The sequence below is a fragment of the Cnephaeus nilssonii genome (assembly GCF_951640355.1).
Source record: "Cnephaeus nilssonii genome assembly, chromosome: 7".
Taxonomy (NCBI): domain Eukaryota; kingdom Metazoa; phylum Chordata; class Mammalia; order Chiroptera; family Vespertilionidae; genus Cnephaeus; species Cnephaeus nilssonii.
Genome location: NC_137078.1, coordinates 37,090,440 through 37,115,516, shown reverse-complemented (window position 1 = coordinate 37,115,516; position 25,077 = coordinate 37,090,440). Strand labels below are relative to the sequence as shown.

Sequence of the window (25,077 nt, the reverse complement as noted above, 5' to 3'; positions counted from 1 at the left end):
TCATTTTACATATACTGGTAATCCTATCATCTTAGAGTTTTCAAAAGTACCCACAAAAACTCTTAACACCAACTGTTGGTCTTCCCCTATCTTTTTATTCCTCACTTTCACTCCTTTCTTTAACACCAGGTCATAGGACTGTTCAACCTTGTTAATTTCTTCTGAGTAGAGAATGTATCCTCCAAATACAGAGAAAGCTCCTCTATAAATGTTTTCCAACTGTGACTTTGAAAGCTGTCTAAGCTGAGTCTGGCAATATTTGAGAGAGTTCTCTTCATTCTACAGCAAGAAATCTTCCTTCTTTTTCTCTATGATGCCTCACCAGGGAATACTGAGAAATACAAAGGAAAGAGGCTGATAGAAAGGAAGACACAAATGTGAGACCCTTGGAAAAAGCAGTTTGATGGCATCAAGGTGGACTGGAGCATGGTCTCATGAGGATCAAGAATCAGATTGTAGCCCCACTTTAGACCAACGCATTGTGTAACCTGGGGAAAGTTCCTCAATTCTCTCAGGTTCAGGATCAACTTTTGTGAAATGGTGGTGGTGGTAGACATGAAATGTATGGTTCCTTTATTTTTTAAATTGAGACATCATTGAGATATCAGATTATATTAGGTTCAGATGTACAATGTAATGGTTCAATATTTGTATACATTGCAAAATGACCACCACATTCTCTAATTATTGTCTGCCACCTTACATAGGTATAAACATGTTTTTTTTCTTTGAAGAGAACTTTTCAAATTAGTTTTCTAATAAATATCAAATATGCAATCCAGTATCATCAAGGTTCCTTTATCGGTCATAAGATTAGCAGTGGTCTATCCACTAACAATTAGCAATGGAAAGTTCAATATGATTGGAAGTAGACTTGCCTCTGCAAACTTGAATTGATATGGAATATATATATATATATATATATATATATATATATATATATATACACAGTAAACCAAGTGTCCACCAAAGAGGCAAGTGCTCACTGAACAGAGTTTTGAACTCCTCATGAATTATTTCAATGAGGGCTTGATTGTGCAAATATATAGGAAAAGAATTTTTTTTCTACACCTGAAAAATTATAATCATACTAGAGGCCTGGAGCACGAAATTTGTGCACCGGGGTGGGGGTGTCCCTCAACCCAGCCTGCACCCGCTCCAATCTGGGACCCCTTAAGGGATGTCCGACTGCCCATTTAGAGCCAATCCCGGTGGGATAGGGCCTAAACGGGCAGTCGGACATCCCTCTCACAATCCAGGACTGCTGGCTCCCAACTGCTCACCTGTCTGCCTTCCTGATTGCCCCTAACCACTTCTGCCTGCCAACCTGATCACACCCTAACCCACTTCCCTGACAGCCTGATTGATGTCTAACTGCTCCCCTGCCAGCCTATTTTCCCCCAACTTCCTTCCTCTGCCTGCCTGGTCACCCCTAACTGCCCTCCCCTGCAGGCCTGGTCACCCCTAACTGCCCTCCCTTGCAGGCTTGATCACCTCCAACTGCCCTCCCTTGCAGGCCTGGTGCCTCCCAACTGCCCTCCCCAACTGGCCATCTTGTGGTGGCCATCTTGTGTCCACATGGGGGTAGGATCTTTGACCACATGGGGGCAGACATATTGTGTGTTGGAATGATGGTCAATCTGCATATTACTCTTTTATTAGCTAGGATAGAGACCTGGTGTATGGTTGGGGGCCAGCTGGTTTGCCCTGAAGGGTGTCCTGGATCAGGGTGGGGGTTCACTTGGGGCATGGGGAAGCCTGGGTGAGGGGCCTGTGGTGGTTTGCAGGCTGGCCATGTCCCCCGGCTACCCAAGCAGAGGCCCTGGTATCTGGGATTTATTTATCTTCTACAATTGAAACTTTGTAGCCTGGAGTGGAGCCAAGCCTTCTGCCTGCTCCGTGACAGCAGCCATTTTTGTTGGGTTTTATTTATCTTCTATAATTGAAACTTTGTAGCCTTAAGCAAAGGCCAAAGCAGGCCAGGGCTGCAGAAGCTTGGCTTCCTTCATTGCCGGGGGCAACCCTAGCCTCCTGCTCTCTCCAGCTCTGTGGCTGATGCCATTTTTGTTGGGGTTTATTTATCTTATATTATTGAAACTTTGTAGCCTTAGGTGGAGGTCTGGGCCAGCCAGGGTGTGCAGAAAGCTTGGCTTCCTCCTTTGCCAGGGGAAACCCAAGCCTCCCTCCTGCTCTCTGTGGCCACAGCCATCTTGGTTGGGTTAATTTGCATACTCGCTCTGATTGGCTGGTTGGCGTGGCTGGTGGGCATGGCTTGTGGGTGTAGCAGAGTGATGGTTAATTTGCATATTACTCTTGTATTAGATAGGATTAATTTTCTTCTGTATGAAGTGAGAGTTTTGTAACTTGTAGGATGGTCAATGATAGACTCAAAGACAGGGTGAAGGTGTTTATATAGGGCAGAATTATGTTGTCCTCAAGAGTTCTCTCTCTTGATGTCTACACATGATAGTTTCTAGGCCTGTGGATATGCTAAATATTAATCTTGTGATTAGATCTATATGGTACTGGTTAACTTTAAGAAATGGAGATTACTCAAGTGGGTATACCTAAACACAGGAGGCCTTTAAAAGTACTTTTCTCTAGTTGGTAGCAGAGAGGTAGTCAAAGATATTAGAAACCGGACAAAGACAATGCACCATTGCTGCCTTGAAGATGGGAAAGAGTTCCCACGAGCCTCCTAATGACATTATATTAGTTTCAGGTGTATAACACAGCAGAGCACCATACATCTTGTGCTAGGAACACACCTGAAGAATTGTGAACTAATAAATTGTGTTTTTGTGCAAACTTCTATTAAGCACATGTTAATTTGCTTTGCCATAATGGAAATAAAGAGCCAATCTTACAGAAAAAAGATGAATACTAGACTATAGATCCCGGACCCTCACCTGAATCCAAACTTCTTTTACAATGGGCAACCCATGAACTATTGGTCAAAAAGAAGATGTCTAGGCATCAATCTAGAAGAACAGGAATTAGGAAGGATATATGCTAAGACATATTACCATAAGTTTCTTTTGGAAATTCCACTTGTCATCCTTGAAGGAGTGCTCCATTCAAATTGCAATGGCTTCCTTCTCACAGGCTGTGTGCATGTCCAGCAGCTCCTGCAGCATGTCTGGGGGAAGCTCACTCTCTGAGCCATCTTCTCACTGTATTGATCGGCTGCCATCCGCATGTCGACTGAGTTCTCATGCTCAGCAAGAGTAATCACTGCAGTTTCCAAGCAAGGCACTGCTCCACTGTTGATGGCATCCACATAGGCCTTTGACAAATTACCCAGCCCATAATGACACAAGATATTCAGAAAATGGACGGGAAGTTCTTACTCACTGTATAACAAGCTTTAGAGATCATCATTCTAAAAATAAATAAATGAAAAACAAAAATTTTATTGAAATGATGATTTCTGTTTTCTCTTTCATCCTTATTCCCAACCATCCTCCTTGTCCTCATTCTTGTCTCCTCCTCCTTTACATGCTACAAATACACTTCCTTGTAATAACATCATTGTATCTCCTATATACCCTCTCTTTTATGGTTCTTAAATTCATCTCATGATAATGTAAACATAATGATTTCAACCAATATATTTAAAGTTTTCCTGAAACATTTTCCCAATTGAAATAAATTTTAAAAGAGTTTAATTTACTGGTAGATAAAGAAGATAATTTGTGGTCAAAATTTTCAATGAAAATTTGGACCAATATAAAAAATCATTAAAGAGTCAGGATGGTGAATCAAATATTAAATCAAGCATGGCCTCGTCTTAGCCCAGGGCACAGTATGTCTGCTGAAGTGGCATAGATCCATGAATCTAGCCATGTACATAAGACTACATGTTAATTTTTCTTCTCAAGCTCTAATGAACTCTCAGTGACTCATGTTCTGCTATATATTTTTTCTAATTGGTCTTATTATCATCATACAGATTCCTATCCTTAACAGCAGTTTGTGCTTATGTCATTACTGTATTAGTTTCACGAAACACAGTGGGCTTCAACAATCCCTCATATTTGGAAATTTTAATGAAAAAACATGCATGTCTATGTGTGGCATGAATCTCTGCTTTCCACATCACTTAGAGAAGGAAACAGAACTACTGACAAACCCAGTACAATCACACACAATGAACTGCAGAGAAAAGTGCTGTAACAAAGGAGACTCACAATTTCCAGTGACAATGATTCCCTCTCTGAGAGTCTTGGTTTTTGCAGCTGTGAAGATATAGTTACAGAAATGATTGGATTGCTCCTGGAAACTGCAGTCTAATTGGTTTTCTGACGTGTACTCCATATGTTGTAACAAGCTTTTTTCATTTGTAGGCCAGTAAAAGAATAAATAATAATGATAATAAAAAGCCCTTTTTCATGGAAAAGAACTTCCTGATATACTTTTTAGGGATGTTGGGTTGCTGTATTTTGGGATCCTTGCCTGTAGGGAAAAAAATAATAAAGAAAGAAATAAAAGAGCAGTGATTGCTGATACAGTCTTCAGGAAAAGATATTCATTTCCAAGGGTCTTTACATCATTGTAATTGTGCTGCTTGAATATCTCCTTTTATTTAATCATGAATATCTATGTAATGCTAATCTTCACAAAGCCGATTTATTTTTATATTTTTGTAATATAAAAGAAATACTTCTGAGGAAAAAGAGGAGGCATGGAGACATTCATCCCTTCTGAAGAAACATATTTATTTTCCTTGGCCCTTCCATGGTATTCAATGGCTTCACTATTAATTAGATATTTGTGAATGATAGATTAATCCCAAAAATTGTCAGAAATACTTTGGATATTATAGTCCTCATGTCAGAAATATAATGTAGGTTCTAAAGTAAGAGTCAAATATTTCCTGGTAGATATATGGCAATTTATGATATTGCTAGAACACACAATACTCAGAACAGTAAAGAACTTCTAAAAATCAGAGTAACACATGCACACCATATAATTATGCAAGGTTAACCTAATGCCACTTAAATTTTTCACCTGTTCTGTATATCAGATTATATTGGATGTGACAATGTCACACTGAGTAATTCTTAGCATATGTCAGCTGTTCCATAAATGATTCTTGAATAAATAAATAAAATATTAAATAGCAAAAATGGACATGCTTCCAGGTACCACCCATTTTTTTCTCTGCTAAATCTATTCTGTGTAATTAATTTATTCTATTAGCATGATAACAGGCTGTAGAATGAAGAGAGTGATATTATAAGAGAGTGATAACAAATGATTTGACAGTCTTACTGGAAGAATATGTTCATTTTGGGAGCTATTAGGATAGGCAACATGAAATATGTTTAAAAAATAAGCCATTTGATATCTCTGTGATCCTGTGTTAACCATCTTCCATACAGTTGGGCATTTTTCTCCAAAAGAAGCAGAGGAAATCTAAACTTATTCTGAAAACAAATATTTCAGCATCGTAGCACCTTAGGACATCTTAGCACCAGTTGTTATCCTCAAATTTTTTTCATGGTATCAATTTTGTTAAAATCTTTGATAAAACGTTGGATATTTCATTTCCTTAGCCAGCTTATATTCTGGTCACCTGAATTTTTTCAGTATTAATAACAATTGAAACCATACCCACCTATCATACTCATATCACCATTGGCACAGGCTTCAATACAATGAGAAATAAAAATTGACCTTTAGTGCTAAATGATAGGGCTCAGTTGATTACATACTACATTGGGTTTCATTCCTGGCAGAGTTGATCACCTTATATGCATTTACATTGTGATGCTTCAACATGTTTCCATGTATATTTATATCCCAGAAAGTCATCTTTGGAGGTCAGAGATTGCCATATAGAACTTTATATTATAACTAGAGGCCCGTTGCACAAAGATTCGTGCAAGAATAGGCCTTCCTTCCCCTGGCTGCTGGCACCAGTTTTCCTCCAGCACCCAGGACCCAAGCCTTTGCTTCAGCTGCCACCTTCTGTCTTTGCTTTGGCTGGATTCTTTGCTTTGGCCAGGGGCCGGCAATCTTGGCTCCCAGCTGGAGTGTTTCTCCTGTAGCTCTCTCCGATCCTGCCCTCCCCCTCATAGCAGGCTTCTCATCCTGCCAAGCCACTCAGGACTTGTGTATGCAAATTAACCTCCCACCTTTGTTGGGTTAATTTGCATATTCACTCCTGATTGGCTGGTGGTCATTGCAGAGGTACAGTCAATTTGCATATTTCTCTTTTATTAGTGTAGATCCTCTGGTCAGAAATATAATGTGGGAGTTACATCAGAAGAATGGTAGCTTAAGGGCATGTCTATCCTCTCCCCCTAACATTTCAACAAAATAACCACCTATAATTCAACAAAGAAGTCCCTGCTCAGCATGGATGCATGCCTGAGAGGCCTGTACACTGGAATAACTAAGGTGGGCTCCTTGGAATAAGTGGGGAGAGGAGATGGGAGGGAATCAGAACAGGGCTACAGTATAGTAGCATGTCTGTAGCACAGCTGGGACCTGGCAGAGCAGTTAGGGGCACTTCCCTCAGCTGGTCAATCTAACAGAGAGCTAACCAGGCAAGTGGCTAGCTGTTGGAACAGAGAGCTAACCAGGCAAGTGGCTAGCTGTTGGAACGGCCACGCAAGTGGTTAGCTGTTGGAATGGCAAACACAAGATTGCAGTTCTGAAAATACTCAATGAGATGTGAGAAAATTCTGATAAGCAATTCAGTTCACTCAGAAAACAAATCATTGAACAAAATGAGTATTTCTCCAAAGAAATTGAATTTTTAAAAAAGAACATAGTGGAAATTCTGGAAATGAAGCAGGCAATTAAAGAAATCAAGAGTGAGCTGATGAGCATAGAAAACAGAACCAACCAGTTAGAGGAAAAAAATAGTGATATTAAAGATAGGAATCAAGAAATGATGCATAGGGAAGAGAGAGAATTGAGAATAAAGAAATACAAAATAGCCCTATGAGACCTCTCTGATTCCATAAAAAAGAAAATACCATCAGAATCATCGGCATAGTGGAGGAGGAAGAGAGAGAGTATGGAATGGACAGTCTATTAAAACAAACAGTGGATGAGAACTTCCCAAATCTATGGAAAGAACTAGATCCTCAAATCCAAGAAGCAAAGAGAACACCTAGTTACCTCAATCCAAAGAGGCCCTATCCAAGGCACTTGGTAATGAAGCTGTCAAAAATTAGTGACAAAGAAAAAATTCTCAAAGCATCCAGGGAAACGAAGGAAGTGATCTACAAAGGAAAACCCATCAGAATTTCACCTGACTTCTCAGCAGAAACTGTACAAGTCAGAAGAGAGTGGAACCAAATATTCAATTGTCTGAAAGAAAGAAATTACCAACCACACATATTATATCCTGCAAAATTATCCTATACATATGAAGGAGAAATACCGGGAGCCAATTCCAGCATGTCATAATTACAAGAGTTTTATCAAAAGGTGGATGAAACTTGGGAGCTCAACAAGGGCTGAGTCACATATGTAATTACCTGTTGGAGTGGCTAAAGGGCACTTTCCCCAAACCTGAATAGGATTTTTGTTTGCTGCCAGACAGCTCAGGGCATCTTAATCTACATGTTATTGCCTTCTGTTGGTCAAACACCTGAACAGCTGTAGGCTATTCCCCAATCTGACAATGCTTCTGTACCCCACCCTTTGAAGTGCATTATCTCCACCTTGCCTTAGGACAAATTGTATTAATAAAAAGCAAGGGGTCCTGAGATAAGGAGTCTTTAGTTCCTTTAGCTGAAGCTCCTCTGACCCCCAATGCCTTTCAAACTTATCTTTTGTCCTTGGACTCCTACTTAATCTACACACAGCCTTTCTCTAGATTGCTTAACCCTTTGTAATGCTGAGACAAGAACCCTGGCAGAGAAATAAGAACATTCCCAGACATACAGAAGCTGAGAGATTTTATCACTAGAAAACCTCAATTGCAGGAAATACTCAAAGGAGTTATTCTACCTGAAAAAAAGAACATAACGTCATAATAATACAAGTAGGATTGCCAAAATTTTGCAGCATAAATAGGGATAATTTGTGACAATAAAAACATACAAGAGAAAGAGGGACAGGTATGAACAGGCAAAGGAAGATGAAGATCAGATGCACTCAAAAAGGAAAAAACTATGGTATACAGTACATGCAACTTCACTTTTCATAAAACTAATGGCTATCACACATAGAAATTCACCAAAGAAGACTATAGCTTCAAAAAAGAGGAAACAGAGGAAAGATGTATGGAATATCACCAAACAAAGACAACAGATCCTATATAATAAAGAGCTAATATGCTAATTCAACCAGATGGCAGAACTACCTTCCAGAATGACCTTTTGGAACAACCTTCCGGAATGACCAGTGGGCAGAGGGTGGGCCCGCGAAGCAGCCAAGGCTGCAAGGCAGCCAGGGCTACAAAGGCCTACTCTTGTGCGAATTTTGTGCATCAGGCCTCTGGTAGAAGCATAAAAGAAAAGAACCAATGGAGGCACAGATTACCAGAAAACAAAAGATAAAATGGCTATAGGAAATCCTCGCACATCAATAATCACCCTAAATATAAGTGGTGTAAATTCACCAGTAAAGAGACACAGAGTAGCAGAGTGAAAACAAAACCCAACCATATGCTGCCTACAAGAGACACATCTAAACAGCAGAGACAAAGGCAGATTCAAAGTAAAAGGGTGGAAAATTATTCTCCAAGCAAACAACATCAACAGAAAAGCAGGTATAGCAAGACTTAAATCTGACAAAATAGATCTCAAGGTAACAAAGATAACAAGAGACAAAGATGGGACACTTTATACTGATAAAGGGAACACTACATCAATAAAACATAACATTTCTTAATATTTATGCATCCAACCAGGGAGCACCGAAATATATTAAACAGCTGCTCACAAAACTAAAGGGAGAAACAGATAAAAACACAACTATAGTTGGAGATCTTAATACTCCATTCACAGCTCTACACAGATCAACTAAACAAAAATCAATAAAGAAATACCAGTCTTAAATGAAATACTATAACATATGGATATAATTGACATTTACAGAACATTTCATCCCAGAACATCAGACTATACATTCTTCTCCAGTGCACATGGAACATTCTTGAGGATAGACCATATGTTGGGTCACAGAACAAGCATCAACAAATTTAAAAAGATTGAAATTATTCCAAGTATATTTTCTGACCATGATGCCATGAAATTAGAAATCAACTGCAAAAAGGAGGTAAAAAAAAAAAAAAACACCCTATAAACACGTAGAGATTAAACATCTAAATACTACTAAAAAAATTTCAAAGGAGAAATAAAATATGAGATCAAAAGGTACATAGAGACAAATGAGAGTGATAACACAGCATATCAAAACCTCTGGGATGCAGTGAAAGGTGTAATAAGAGGGAAGTTTATATCACTACCGGCCTATCTCAAGAAACAAGAGAAATTCCAAGTAAACAACCTAACATGACAACTTAAAATACTAGAGAAAGAAGAACAAAAGCACCCCAAGTTTAACAGAAGAAAAGAAATAATAAAAATCAGAGCAGAATTAAATGAAATAAAAGACTATACAAAAAAATCAATAAAACAAAGAGCTTGTTCTTGGGAAATATTAATAAAATTGACAAACCCCTGCCTAGACTCACTAAGGAAAAAAGGAAAAAAGACCCATATAAACAAAAACAGAACTGAGAAAAGAGAAATCACCACAGACATACAGAGGATCATAATAGAATATTATGAAAAAGGTTATGCCACCAAATTCAATAACCTAGAAAAAGTGGATAAGTTCCTGGAAATATATAACCTTCCTAGACTAAATCATGAGGAACTGGAAAACCTAAATAGAATGATCAGCAGTGAGGAAATTGAACCAACCATTAAAAACCTCCCAAAAAACAAAAGTCCAGGACCAGACAGCTTCACCAGTGAATTCTACCAAACATTCAAGGAAGAATTAAAGCCTATTCTTTTAAAACTCTTCCAAAAAATTGAAGAAGAGGCAATACATCCTAACATATTCTACAAGGCCAATATAACCGTGATATCAAAACCTGGCAAAGATAACACAAACAAGAAAATTACAGACCAATATCCCTGATGAATACAGACACAAAAATTTTAAACAAAATACTAGCTAACTGAATCCAACAGTACATCCAAAAAATAATACATCATGATCAAGTGGGATTCATTCCAGGGGAATAAGGATGGTTCAACATTGGCAAATCAATCAATGTAATACACCACATTAACAAAAGAAAGGATAAAAATCATATGATCTTGTCAATAGATGCAGAAAAAGCATTTGATAAGATGCAACATACATTTATGGATTAAAACACTCAATAAAATAGAAATAGAAGGAAAGTACCTCAACATAATAAAGTCCATATATGATAAACCCTCAGCCAATATCATACTCAATGGTGAAAAACTGAAAGCTTTTCCCCTATGATCAGGAACAAGACAAGGATGTCCACTATCACCACTCTTATTCAACATAGTACTAAAATCCTAGCCAGAGCAATAAGGCAAGAGAAAGAAATATAAGGCATCCAAATAGGGAAGGAAGAAGTAAAACTATCACTTTTTGTGGATGACATGATGCTGTATATAGAAAACCCTAAAGACTACAAAAAACAAAAAAACAAAAACAAAACACACTGGAAACAATAAACAAATACCGTCATGTTGCAGGATACAAAATCAATGAGCAAAAATCCGTGGCCTTCCTATATACCAACAACAAAACTTCAGAAAAAGAAATGGCGAAAACAATTCCTTTTGCAATCACAAACAAAAGAATAAAATACCTAGGATTAAACTTAACAAAGAATGTGAAAGACCTATATACTGAAATTTACAAAACATTATTAAAATATATCCGAAAAACTCGAAATCATTTATATGCAAAGATATATGTAACCCTATGTTCAGTACAGCATTATTCATGGTGGCCAAGATTTGGAAACAGCCAAAGTGCCCTACGATAGAGGACTAGATAAAGAAGATTTGGTATATATACACAATGGAGTACTACAGGACCATAAGAAAGAATGAAATAGCGTCATTTACAACAACATGGATGGACCTTGAGAACATTATGCGAAGTGAAATAAGTCAAACAGAAAAAGCTAGGAACTATATGATTTCACTCATATCCTATATAATAAAGAGGTAATATGCAAATTTTCCCTCACACCCTCACAAGATGGCTGCCTACAACTAGGCTGGCAGGGGGGTTAGTGAGGGACGACCAAAGGACTGAACAAGCAGGCTGCGTGGGGCAACCAGGCCAGCAGGAAGGTTAGTGAGAGATGACCAGGCCAGGAGGGGGGGCAATTGGGGGCCATCAGGCTGGCAGGGGAAGGGGGCAGTAAGAGGCAAATAGGCTGGTGGGGAGGTGCAGTTGGGGGTGACCAGGCTGTCAGGGGGGCAATTGGGGGTGATTAGGCTGGCAGGGGGGGCAGTGAGAGGTGACTCGGCTGGCGGGGAGGGGACAGTTGGGAGCAACCAGGCCAGCAGCAGGGGGCAGTTAAGGGCAACCAGGCAGGCAGGTGAGCGATTAGGAGCCAGTGGTCCAGGATTGTGAGAGGGATGTTCAACCGCCGATTTAGGCCCAATCCCCGGGATCGGGCCTAAACAAGCAGTCAGACATCCCCCAAGGGGTCCCGGATTGGAGAGGGTGCAGACTGGGCTGAGGGGACCACCCCCGTGCATGAATTTCATGCACCAGTCCTCTAGTGTGGAATATAAAATTGAAACTTATGAATAAAAACAGCAGTGTGGTGATTGCCCTAGGGAGGGGTCCTAATATGAGGTGAAAGAAGAAGATTTGAGTTTGGGTGGTGGGCACATCATCCTATATACAGATTTTGTAAATTAGTAATCCACACATGAAACCTATATGTTCAAGTTGACTAATGTCACCCCAATAAATTTTTTTTAAAAAAGAAGTCAAATAGATAGCATCTACATAGAAGGCCCTCAATAAATTGTGTTGTCATTTAAATAAAGAAATATAATGTGAGAAATAAAGTAAGAGTCAAATGTTTCATCCTCCACGACCCAGACCATTCTCTGATACCTGGAACCAAGTTCAAGCCATTCTCCAGGTATTCATCTTTAGTGATGGTGCCTCCAACTAACTTCAACTCCAGCATGAAATCCCATATAGCACAAACAAAGCATAGAAAGAAACTCAAAAACTTGGCTAAGTCATCTCCTTCACCACAGCTGGGAGAGGATTATGTCCTGATTAGCTTTGCTAGTTTAGTCACATAGCTGTGATTTTTGCTAAGGAATGAGAAATGCTCTACACCAAAATTCTCATATTTCACCCAGAAATAATTTTTATTAACATTTCCATTCACTCTGTGTCCTTTCTCCTCAACCTTGATTATTGACATGAAAAAAAAAACAAAAATCACAAAATAGTCTCAGTTACATTTACAAAGACTCCATAACATGGTGATTTGGTTCCTGGAGGGATACTGCAGCTGCTCCAGGGCCTGGTGGTTGATGCTGCTCATGCTGTTGTAGACAAACATGCTGCTCAGAAGTACAGCCAGGGCAAAGATCCGTGAGTCCTTTTTTGAGTCACCCAAGAAAGTGCAGAGAAGGAGACTGAGGTATCTTCCATTTATTCATCCATTCAGTTGTTCATGCACTATGCCAGCTCTACTATGAGTAGTAGGGCAAATAACATACACTGTGAAGACAGTGATAAATTCAAACCTCCTTTTCGGTATTGACATTGATACCACTCATGGCCTGAGTTCCTTAGCTATTAAAAGAAGTAAATGACAATGTAAATGTTTGCAAAATGTTTAAAACAGTCCCAGGAACATAGAAGTATCCTATATAATTAAAGCCTAATATGCTAAGTGTCTGGTCGTTGGTTCAACCAATCAAAGCATCATATTCTAATGATATGCTAAGACTGCTCAAATGCTCTCTATGACATGCACTGACCACCACAGGGCAGATGCTCCGACCAGTAAGTTAGCTTGCTGTTGGGGTCCAACCAATCCAGACTGAGCAAGATGGGCTGGACACACCCTGGAGGCCTCCTGCAGTTCCCTCCTTGGCAGGCCAACCTCTCATGTCTCTCCCCGGCCCTAATCATGCATCGGTGGGCTCCCTTGGCCTGGACTGTGCCATCTCTCAATCCAGGCTGAGGGATCTCCCACATCCCTGAGTGCACCAATTTCATGCACCAGGCCTCTAGTTCAATAATATGTGGTTAATGATTTATTTGCCACTTTCTCTTGACCACGGGGTTACTAGGCACACAAATGCTTGTCAGTTAAATTTACCAATTTCTCCTTGTACATCTAAAAAATGCCAGATGCTGTATTTAATTTTGTGGATATAAAGATTCACAGGGCAATCTCTGACCTCCAAAGATGACGTGCTGGAGGTGCATTGATACCTGGCAACATGTAAATGCATCCAAGATGATCAACTCTGACAGGAGTGCAACCTAATGTTATAATGGAAAATACAAAGGGGGACTGCAAAATCCCGAAAAAGTATTCTGTGTTTCAGGCCAAGAATAGATTATGTCTGAGTGAGAAACAATCCCATTAGTTTGAAAGTAACTGGGCTTTGCTCTAAAGAATGGGCAGAATGTGGAATTCTGAAGAGAAGAGGACCAGGCTGTTGGAAGGATCTACAGAAGCCAATCAGAATTGTCAGAGAGTGTCTTCACACAAAGATACTACATGTTATTTTATTTGATTGAAGTAGTGGTTATGTGTGTGGTAGGAATAGATGGTGAGGCTGAACATAACATTCAGTTTAAATCATGAGTGACTATACAATAGAATTGGACACTGCTAGAAAAGTTTTAAGGATAGGAAGTACTTCTCCAGCTATCAGTTGACAGTTACATTTTGTCTCCTTTACAAATGTAATTAGTTAAAAAGAAGAAGGTTTATGTAAATTACAATCTGTTAGCAATCAGTAGACCATCTTGTGCTTACACTGAGGTCATTACTGAGTACTTCAAACTTGAATTATGCTCAGTGAAATAAGCCATTCAGAGAAAGACAAGTATCATATGATTTCACTCATATGTGAATAGAGGCAGACTCATAGATAGAGAGCAGGCTGACAAGTCTTGGAGGTGGGTGAGGGATTGGGTGGTGGAGATGGAGGTGTTGAGCAAAAGTGAAAAAAGAGAAAGAATTCATGGGCAGGGCAACAGTGTGGTGACTGCTGGGGAAGGGGCATGGGAGAAATTGGAGGAGGGTATAAGAAGGGATAAATGGTGATGAACAGAGACTTGACTTTGGGTGGTAAACACACAATATTGTGTACAGATAATGTGTTGTAAAATCGTGCACCTGAAACCTGTATAAATTTGTTAACCAGTGTCAACCCAATAAATTCAATGAAAAATTAATATTAAAATTCAGAATATCTAAATTCCTGCCCCTACTCCTTTTGGGGTAATGGAAGCCAAAGACCCACCCCTCCTACTTTCAAATTAGACTCTGGCTATTACACATAAGGACTCAAGATTGAGGGCAACTAGCACAGTAAAGACAAACTACCTAAAATTATCTCATTTACAAAGTTTTTGGTGGGTCTAGCTCATGAATTAATAGAAGTCAGGGAGGAATTCTTCTCTAAAACCCAGAGACTTGGGCTAAAACATTAATTAACGTGTATGGTGTAGCTGAAGTGTTTTTGGAAATTATTTAAATAGTAGAGGCCCACCATGTGAAATCTCAAGAGACCCAGACCCCACATGCCACCGGACCCAGCATCAAGTCCCTGCCAACCCGTGCACACCTCTCCATGCATGCAGCACCGCCCACCCGCGGGCACCTCACCACAGCCCGGCCCACCTTGAAAACAGTTGTGGAGGGAGATAAGAATAGTTTCCTGCCCTAAACTTTCCTTCTCAGGAACACTTAAATTGACCTTTGTTGGAAGATGAGAATTGAACAGAGAAACACTTACTTGTTCCTATGAAGAAATCATATGATGTTCAGCAGGTGCCTTTTGGCGTTTGGTTGTTATGGCGTGACATCATCACAGCCATGGGGTTTTTATAATATAGATGTTATTTAATGAAACCCCATTTTTATGTTTCCTACCTTCAAGAACATCAACCTCAGATACCTTAACTACTAGACATATTGATCTCATAATTATAGCTTTCTCCAGGATGTTTTTCTTATCCTGAAGACTAATTAAATATGTCACTCCTTATATCCATTATACCCTGTACTGATAACACTGCATATTTCTTATCTCCCAACCAAGCTCTGAGCCTTTTCCAAAATCATGCATATCTGTACTAATTAACACAAAACCTTAGAATTTAGATGCCCAATACATATTTGTTATCTTGTAACTTTCTACCAAGTGTAAAAATAAGAAGATATATACCTATTAAGAAAAGTATTGAGTTTCCAAGAAAGTAAATTCAAGGAAACAAAATTTAACACCTCATTTTAAGTGGACTTATAGTTCAGAAAAATATATGAAATAAGTTGAATGAAGTTTGCAAATTAAAATGAAAGTGGAGTATCAAAAACAAAGAAGATGCTTTGCCTTACCTTTTCCACATCGCCCAGGCCCTCAGTGTCCAAAAGGACCGGAGTGTGGTTGGGCTTCGAGGGGTGGGGTACACACAATATCCAGATGCCCTTGGTTTCAGACTGCACTGTGGAGCCCAGACGGAAACCTGCAAAGGAAGAGGAGAAAGCGGATAGAGTAACAGCAGATAGTGCAGGCTGCCCATAGGTTACATTGGTTAAAGTTATCAGAATGTGAGTGCCAGGCTGGGAGTAAGATTGCTTTTGTTTCAGCAAGGACAGCCTATCCATTTATAAATGTTAAGGACCTTCTCAAGAAACACTCTGTTTTCTATTCACTCTATACTATCAATGGCTCAAGCTATGTCACTTTTCAGAATTACTGTAACCTCTATTGACCTTTATATTTTTTTCTACCACTGAAGACCTTCCTTGTCCTTCAGATTCTGATGAAGTTTCACAAGTGGAGGTGCCAGCATGAGACTAGATGTCAGGCATGTGTTTCCCCTGCTTACCCCTTAGTGAGCCTTGGTGTCCTAGTGCCTCAGTTCCTCTCAGTGGGTCATAGCCCTTTCATTTAGCTCCATCCATAAGTGCTGGTCTTTGCCACATTCTGGTTTCACTTTCTGCCTGTTTGTTCATGCTATAGGAGTGACTATAGTTACTTGGCCATTGCAATAGCCACCTTCTGAGTCCTTCCTCATCTCCAATTAGTTCTCTGTGGCCTGCTTATGCCATTGTATTAGTCCCTCTATTAAACACTCACTAGTTACCCTCTGAGAGGTTCTTGTGTGTCTTGACAGGAACTGGACTGATAATCAGCTTTGTTGGATTTTTTTCTTTCCTTTCATTCCTGTAGTTTTCTCATTTATTTTCTCTTCTTCAAGGAAATGTGGAGTGTTTTTTTGTGTTTTTTTTATTATTTTTTTTTTTTCACTGCCCCAGGTTGGGATATAATGGAAGTGAAAACAGAAAAGACCTGTGATACTCAACTTTTACTTGCTCCTCTTTCAAAAGGCTTATACTTACAGGTGGGGAGCAGATGAGGGATATGCCCAAGAACTGGTGCATGATATGTCTTGTCCAACAGTTCAACATTTTTAACATCTGCCATAGGCCAATATTTCCTTCAATGGGGACTAGAAATGGACATGATGGAATGTGTAGGGAGGTTGGTTCAGTTTGGCTCAGAATATTCTATTTCCACATCCAATGAATTCTCCATAGAGAGGGTATAAAGCCTGAGCTGGCCTGCGTGATACAACATGATAGTAGTTGATTGTTTGCTTAGTAATACAGAGTAATTTGAACTCCCAGTTTTCCCAATGAGTAAAAGTAGGTGTAATTGGATATTATCACTCTCAGTTATGGGAGGTAAAACTCCCCCACAAAAAAAAATTATCAACAAGGGAAGAAAGTAGTGACCTGGTCTTGCTCCTGGATCTTGACTGGGCACCAATCCTTCTATTTTTTTTTTTATTATTTTATGAGTTGGGTGTTAGAGTCACAATTCAGATGTCTACTTTCAACATTATATTGTGTTAGTTTCAGTTGTACAGCATAATGGTTAGATAATCATATACTTTTCAAAGTGTTCCCACTTCTATTTTAAGGTCCCACCTGGCACTATACATAGTTATTACAATATTATTGACTATACCTACTTGTGTTAAAATATTTTGAATGGTGGGATCTACTCAACAACGAAACAGCACCTTGTTATTACCTGATGTTAACTTGAGTAGAATTGAAAGGATGGTGTTGAAATTCCTTAATTCATACCTTTCCCTTAGGGTTCTCAAACCTTTAATCCTCAAAACCTGGCTGTCAGTTCATTTAACACAGGCAAAGAAAAGTGTTCTTCCCTGATAGGTCTAGATTATTGCTATGACAAAGACCAAGACAAAATGTTTTGTTGGAAGCAAATGGGAAAGATTGTGATGCACAAAGGAGAAAGGGAGAGTGGAAGGAAAGGGAGAGAATGAGTGAGACAAAAAGAAAGAGACTCAGTGAGAGGACAATGAGAGATATTGCTATTAATCAGTGCAGTTCAGTGTATTGAGGTTTAATCCCTAATGGTGCTGAGCTGATGAGACACACAGGAAAATATTTAAAATAAAAATGTGTGTAGTCTTCATAGAGAGAATTGAGTTATAGGTAGATTGTTCTAAAAATCATTCAGAACAAAAAAAGGCAACCCAATAGAAACGAAAAACGACCTCAGGAAATAGGAATTGCAAAGAGAAATTAATATGTGAAAAGATGCTCAAACTTATTTGTAATGAAGCAAATATATGCACCTACACAGACATCAGATCATCAAATTTTAAAAGAAGTCTTTTACCAAAGTTTTATGAGGATGTGGAGAATTCTCAATTACTGCTAATAAATCTATATATTGCATGTAAAACTTGAAAAGCTGTTTGAGAGTGTCTAGAAAGGCTGACAACATATATACTCCATGACCCAGCAATTTTATTTCTGGGTCTGTCACATAAGGTAATTTGTGTACATGTGCACCAGCATATGTGAACAAGAAGACATATGTCAGCATCATTCACAAAACTAAAATAGCTAGAAAAAAACCAATGTTCATGAACATCAAACAGATAAATATATTATGGTATCTTCTCACAATAGATACTATAAAACAGTGAAAATAAATAAATACAGATAAATATGACAAACTAGGTAAAACTTAAACTTTTTCTTGAGCAAAAGAAGCAAGAATCCAAAAAAAATATCTGAATGGATTTCCCTTTATATATATTTAAGCTATTCTTACAAAAGCATACACAGCTTGTAAAATCACTTTTACCAAGTAAGAGTGAAAGCATGCACCATGAAAATAAAAACATTGGTGAGCTCTCGTGAGGTGTCAGAGGGTACTTCTAGGGCTTTTGTGTGCTGGTAGTATTTTATTCCTTCATATGGACAGTGATTACACAGAGCATCACTTTATGTTTATTAACTTTGTATATATGTATGTTTTGTGCACTCTTCTGTTTTATAGTTCACATATTGGAAAAGACTAGATACAGAAAAGAGTGTATAATTTAGCAAAGTTTTACTTAGAACTGCAGAAAAATTGGATGGTAGTCCCATGGAGATATGGAATATATAGAATATACTGTTGTCTGTAATTCCTTTCATCCCTTTATGAAAACAGGACATATTCAACATTATTTGTGTCCTAGTTGAAAAGGCCCCGAAATTTAGGGCAAAAGTGATGGGAGAGAAAGGAAAGAAATAATTGCTGGAGCTGAGCTCCTCAGCAAAAGGAGTGGCTGGGATCAAGAATAATGGGTGGATCTTTGGATTAATTTGGGAAACCCCTTATTACTGACTGAAAGCGTGAGGTTTTCTGGAACAATAGGGTTTAAGATACTTATTTCATCAGGACAGTTAGGACTTTTCTTCAGTGGAAGCAGTTGTGTTCCTTTTTAAGATGACCCTGAAGGAGATGTGATCAGTCTGTGTTACCACTGTCTCCAAGCAAATGGCCCCCACCCCAGAACAACACTCACCATGGTTCTGTCCTGCCAGGCGGTTCATCAGGTAGGATTTTCCTGTCCAATACAGACCTGCGATGGCCACCACCACCACAGGCTGAGAGATCTGGTCTAGAATCTCCAGTGCTGTTGGGTTTACTGTCAGCTGATTATTCTGATTTTCCACCAGACAGATGGGGTGCATCATGGTGTATCCAGAGGCCATGGTGAGCTGTAACCCAGTGGAGCAGCTCATCACAACACAGGATCCAGAAGTCATATCTATTGGTTACACAAGTCACATGCATGTCAGCTTGCTGTGTGTAGAACTTAAAAACCAGTTTCCTACATTTTGTATGCTTCTAAAAGGTAAGTATTAGTATAGCCTAGTATGTCGAGGCCTGGCACAGATTCCTTATGTACATTATCATATTGCTCTTTAAATAAACCCTAATACAATCTTGCCCATATGATGCACAAAAGGAATAGAATGAGCAAAACAAAACACAGATGATGGAGCTGTGAGAACATTAACATATGGGGTAAGTAGAGGCAGAATGGGATATGCAGGAGATGGGAAGTGACCAGAGAAGATACCTGGACTTCCAGAATGATTTGGTTTCTCAGCAATTGCATATATTCTCTGAGCACCTACCATGTGACAGGCACTGTTCTATGTGCTCAGTAGCAAGTAGTGAACAAAATGGATACCAATTCCTGCCTTGTGAAGCTCTATTTTCATAAGAGGAGACATAAAATGCAGAAAGGAAATAAGCTGCATGCATAGTACATGTATATTAGATGATGGAAAGTGCTCAGGAAAAAACAAGCAGGAACTGAGATAGGGAGCACAGGGGCTGAATTTAAATAGAGGATGGTCAGGAAAGGTCTCTCAGCAAAAGAGAAATAAATGTGCTCTGTGACCTTGAGGAGGAGAAATGTAGTGAATCCTGGGAGCTGTAGCAGTTGGAGGAGGGGAGATTTTGAGAGGAAGAAGAAGACATACAATGAGAATCCCTCTCAAAACACCATGATGCAGTTCTTTATGGAACCCAGATACAGTTATGAATGCAGGAATTGATTTATTTAAACTAGAATGAAAATATATTTTTTGTTTCTAGGCTGGCAGGGAGGAGAGTCTGTAGCCAGGGTGAATTTGGGTGTGCCCAGAGCTGCCAGAGTCACACAGCTGGGAGAGGTCCTACTTTACTGTTTTCATCACAGTGGGTGTTCCATGCAATCAAGGGACAGGAAGTAGTCAAAGTGCTTTGAAAGTCCCTTCACTTTCTCAAAGACAATCCTACACAACATTCATGTGCTCCATGCTTTCCTAGCCGTGTGACCTGGAAAGAGTAATTTCTCTGTGTCTCAGTTTGTTCTTCCATAAAATGGCTACACTAAAAATGACAATGTCTTGGTCATTATGATCTTTAGGAAGATGAAATATATGATGAATTGTATAACGCTCTTAAAATCATGTGGTGCATACTGAATCCTATGTTAGTATTGATTAAAAATTTGAGTGTCTAAGAGGGCAGGGAGGTTAGGTTCAAAGTAAAGGTGAAGATTTGGCTTTGGACTGAACAGTGACATCTCTTTACCCAGTTGTGAGCACGTGGAGGACACATCCCATGAGTAGGACTCAGGCAGGACAGGAGCAGCAGTAACAGCTGGGAGGGAGGACACTGACGGGGATGGAGGACACCGAGGAGATGAGTCCTGTTGGAGGAACCCAGAGCAGTCCTGGGATGTCTGGGCACAGATTCTGGAGTGGCTACGAGGGTTCAAACCCCAGGGTTCAAATCACTTCCTGTTAGTGAGACCTTGAAAAAGAAACTTACCTCTGTGAGCCTGCAATTTCTTATCAGTGCGACAGAAAAAGCAAGAATTTCTGCCTGACTCATCACTGTACAGACTGATAACACACAGGGTCTCCATAATTAAAAGACTTTTCCAGGATTAATGTAGTGTTTAACAATGAGCAAGTTAGGCAATGTGTTGAAATGTGTTAATCTGTTCAGTAAGCTGCAAATTGCCAAGATATAAATCTCTTTCTGAAATCTTTTTCTCAGAAAATAACATAAAAATTTTAAACACACATTCTCTGTACTATTTTTCTGGTTCTTTTGTTGTTGTTTTCTTTTCTAAAGGGGATTAGGAGCAGAGTTGGGGAATAAACATTAGTCATCTACTGCTGTGTTATAAGCAGGAGGAATTGCAGTATTTTTCTTGGACTGAATATATAAAATTTTGGTAGGAATAGATAAGTTCACAAACATTTTTTGAAAATGAGTGAGTATACTGAAATACCCAATCCAAAAGCTGTTAAGTTAAAATAAACAAGTAAAATGAAATAATTCTCCTGTGTGTAGTTAGTTGGTTTCCAAAGCTACTCTTCAGGAGAGTCAGTCATCTGAAGTGATGGTAAAAACTACCGAAGCCTTGACTTCTCAGCAAGTGTGACAGGATATTCTGAGATAGTTCTTGTATGGACCACACATGAGAAACAATGCCTGGTAAACAAACACCATTAGATTTTATAGTTATTTCTAACAGTTGGTGATGAATGGAATTATTCTATAGCACACAGCTTTGGAATATCTTTGGAGTATTAAGTATTGTTAAATTAAAAAATAATCAGAGACAATCTTTCAGGAATTAAATTGTCTGTAAATTAAGTACCACCTTTCCCCTCAATTTCTCCAATGCCTGGAGGTAGCGGGTGGGGAGGAGGTGGTGGTGCTTGTGTGTTGAAGACAGGGGACAGGATCTCAGCTGTCTTAACTCCCCCCATCCTTGAGGAGGGACAGAGAGATGGAGGGGAATATACTCCTCCAGGAACCTCTGCAAGTGAATGGGGTTTACTCAATCCATCCCAGGAAGAATTTAGCCCCTTTTGGCATTTGAGGGAGGATCCATTCCTTCTCCCCCAAAGCAGGGCTGTTTGTGTAGCCCTGGGGGGTGCCAGAGAGGCAGCTTGTACTGGTGAGAAGGTGGATGAGCTCTGGTTGCCTCAGAGAGGCCTCTGATCCAAAGGGGAGGCCTGAGCTGCTGGTAGCCAGGCCCAGTACTAGCCTTCTGCTGCCCCCTACCCTCCAGTGCCAATCTGTGCTTCCAGTGTGAGGGTTGCCTTTACGCACCTGTTGTTGTTGATGTTAACCAGTTAACTGGCAAGCATCCAAAACGAAAACCATCCCCACACATCACGATATTTTGTGACTTTTGTGGCAAAAGCAACATTATTACAATATATATATATATATATATATATATTTCATCAACTGTAGTGTCTTTCCATATGTGCTGGAATATTTACAGATTTATGTTACCATAATTTTCTTTACAAACCCAGAGATGTCACTAACATCTGATTTTAAAATTGGGCGACCAGAGTTGTATGTGAGGTTTGCAGCTATATACGTGTGTGGTGTGTGGGGAAGGTCCGTTGTTTGTGTGTATAGACGCTTATGGTGTACATTAAGGAACATGGGCCCGGAAGAGCAAGTCTAGGAGGGAACTTACATGTCTTGGGTGCTGCAGACAGGGGACATGATCTCTGCTGTCATAACTCTTTCCTTCCTCACTCCTCCTTGTCTGGCTACTCCAGATAATGACTGTTCTCTTTAGAAGTTGAAATTCATGCCAGATATTTATTACAGCCAAGCAGTTAAGGGTTGGTTGATTAGAATCCAAATTAAAATAAAAAAGACATGCAGTTTTTTGCTGTTAGACAAGTAGGTGAGGAGTGAAGTTCATGCCAAGGCAAGGAATTCAGAGGCAGGATTTCCAGAAAGCAAGAACAAAACTGCTTGAAAGCACAGAGAGGTCAGATAAACAAAATGTTGACTTTAGTGATGCACCACAATAGGTTCTTTAAAGAGAAAATTTTAGTAAAGTGGTGGGGCCAAATTCTACTTGTAAAGGGTAAGAAAGCCGTTGGCACTAAGAAATTGGATTTGGCGAAACTGGGCTATGTTTTATTTTATTTTTAAGAGTTTATTTTTAATTACAGTTGGCATTCAATATTGTATGAGTTTCAGCGTACTACATAGTGGTTAGACATTTCTATAAGTTAGGAAGTGATACCCCTTATAGGTCTAGTTCCCACCTGGCAGCCTGCATAATTATCACAATATTATTGACTACATTCTCTAGACTGTACTTTACATCCCTGTGACAGTTTTCTAACTGCCCATTTGTACTCCTTAGTCCCTTCCACATTTTCACCCAGCCTCATCCTTCCTCCACCTGGCAACCGGAACCTGGGTTACTTCTAAACCAAGAAATCCATTCTGAAACAAAGTTAATATGCATGACTAAAATGTATGGTGTTTTCGCAATAAAGTTCTTACCTCCTTTTTCTCCTCAGTGTAGGTTGGAGTGGTTTCTGTCACTTCTCTGTCTTTCACTGGATGGTTGGGTTTTTATTCACTTGTCCAATATCATGTGACTTTCTGGAATTCCTAAAGACCCATTAATTAGAAGTGAAGGACTTAGAGTAATGTGAAACCTAAAGCACTGAATACAAAGCAGTGATTCAACAACCATAAAAGGAATTTCTGAAAGCTAAGCAAAGGGGAGGGTTCTTGGATTTCACTGAATTTCTTCACTAATTCAGTTTGACAAAAGCTCCATTGCAGGTTCCTGGTGGGTGTGGTCAACAAGATGTGGCTCCCTCTTCCCTCTTTCAAGCAGGGTAAGGTATGTCACTAGGAGAGGCAGGCCACCAGTATTTCTCATTGCCTCCAACATTGAGTTGCAGAGACTAAATTCCAGGAGGCTGGGGCTCGCCACCTGCACCCAGCCCCACTCATTGAGTGAAGGCTCTGCTGATGTACAGCAGGCTGAGATTGCCTGACCTGATCACCTTCCCTCTAGTCACTTGTAGTTAGGAATTTTCAAGATGGGAGAGGCAAGTGGGGAAGACCAGAGGCTACCACCCCTGCCCAGGGAGGAGCAGTGGCTCAGAGATATTTTCCCAGGGAGAGAGGCAGTCCATGGTCACAGAGATCTCTGAAGTTCTCCCCCAAAGAACTGATTTTATTTGAAACAGTGTTGGGACTTGAAGAAAATCTATAGCAAATCAACTTTAGAAAAAACACAAAAGAAGGTTTTCAGGAGGAATCAAGTGACCCCAGATATTAATACAAATCCATATAGAAAAACAAAGAGCACCAGTAAGGGAATTGTGTAATTATAAAAGACAGTATAAATACGGATTTCCTCTCCTTTCTCCTCTTAACTGGTTTAAGAAGCAATTGTATACAACAATATGTATATAATGGTATTGCAGGGCCTATTTCATACTTAAAAGTAATATATTTAGCAATAGCAGAATAAAGGAGGTAAGTGGTTGCACAGCCTATTGAAATAAGGAGATGACACGTGATGTTAATGCGAACTCACAGGAATACAGAGAAACAGAGATTGTAAGAAAGTTACTATAACAAGCCCTATACATTTATTCTTCCTCCTTCAGCCTTTTTAAAAATAGAAAATCATACAAATTGATTACTATCAAAATGTATTGTTGGGGTTGTTACATATCTATATATATAAAAGGCTAAGCGAAAAGCCGACAGGCCGACCAGCCAGTAGGTATGATGTGCACTGACCACCAGGGGGCAGATGCTCAACACAGGAGCTGCCGAGCAATAGCAACTTTGCAGTGTGCCTACTCCCCCTCTGGGGCAACTCGCGGGATGTCAGAGAGCAGGTTTTTGCCCTATCCCCACAGGCCAGGCCGAGGGAACACACCTACTGGAGGGACCCAGCTCACTCTGCAGACGCCCTTCGAGCCCCAGCACATCCCCAGGTGTGGGGGCTGGGGAGGGACCTCGGGAGGTTGGCTCCAGGGCATGTCCAGCCTGTCTCACCCAGTCCCGCCCAGCCGGCCACCTTCTAATTCATTTCCTTTCAATGTGCATGAATCTGTGCACTGGGTCACTAGCCCTATATGTGTGCATGCATATGAGCCTAACCAGTGGTTAAGGACAACAGGGGGGTGGGGGC

At 39.8% G+C, this 25,077-nt stretch overlaps 1 pseudogene across 1 annotated transcript; it reads right to left on the bottom strand.

The window, feature by feature from the left end:
* Positions 1–23,447, bottom strand: LOC307102852 (guanylate-binding protein 6-like; annotated as a pseudogene). The gene is made up of 8 exons: positions 23,418–23,447; positions 19,102–19,297; positions 15,596–15,723; positions 12,516–12,625; positions 12,109–12,305; positions 4,191–4,455; positions 3,027–3,306; positions 1–318 (listed from the first exon to the last, which is right to left on the bottom strand). The product of its transcript is annotated as a guanylate-binding protein 6-like (transcript).
* Positions 23,448–25,077: the final 1,630 nt, after the last annotated feature.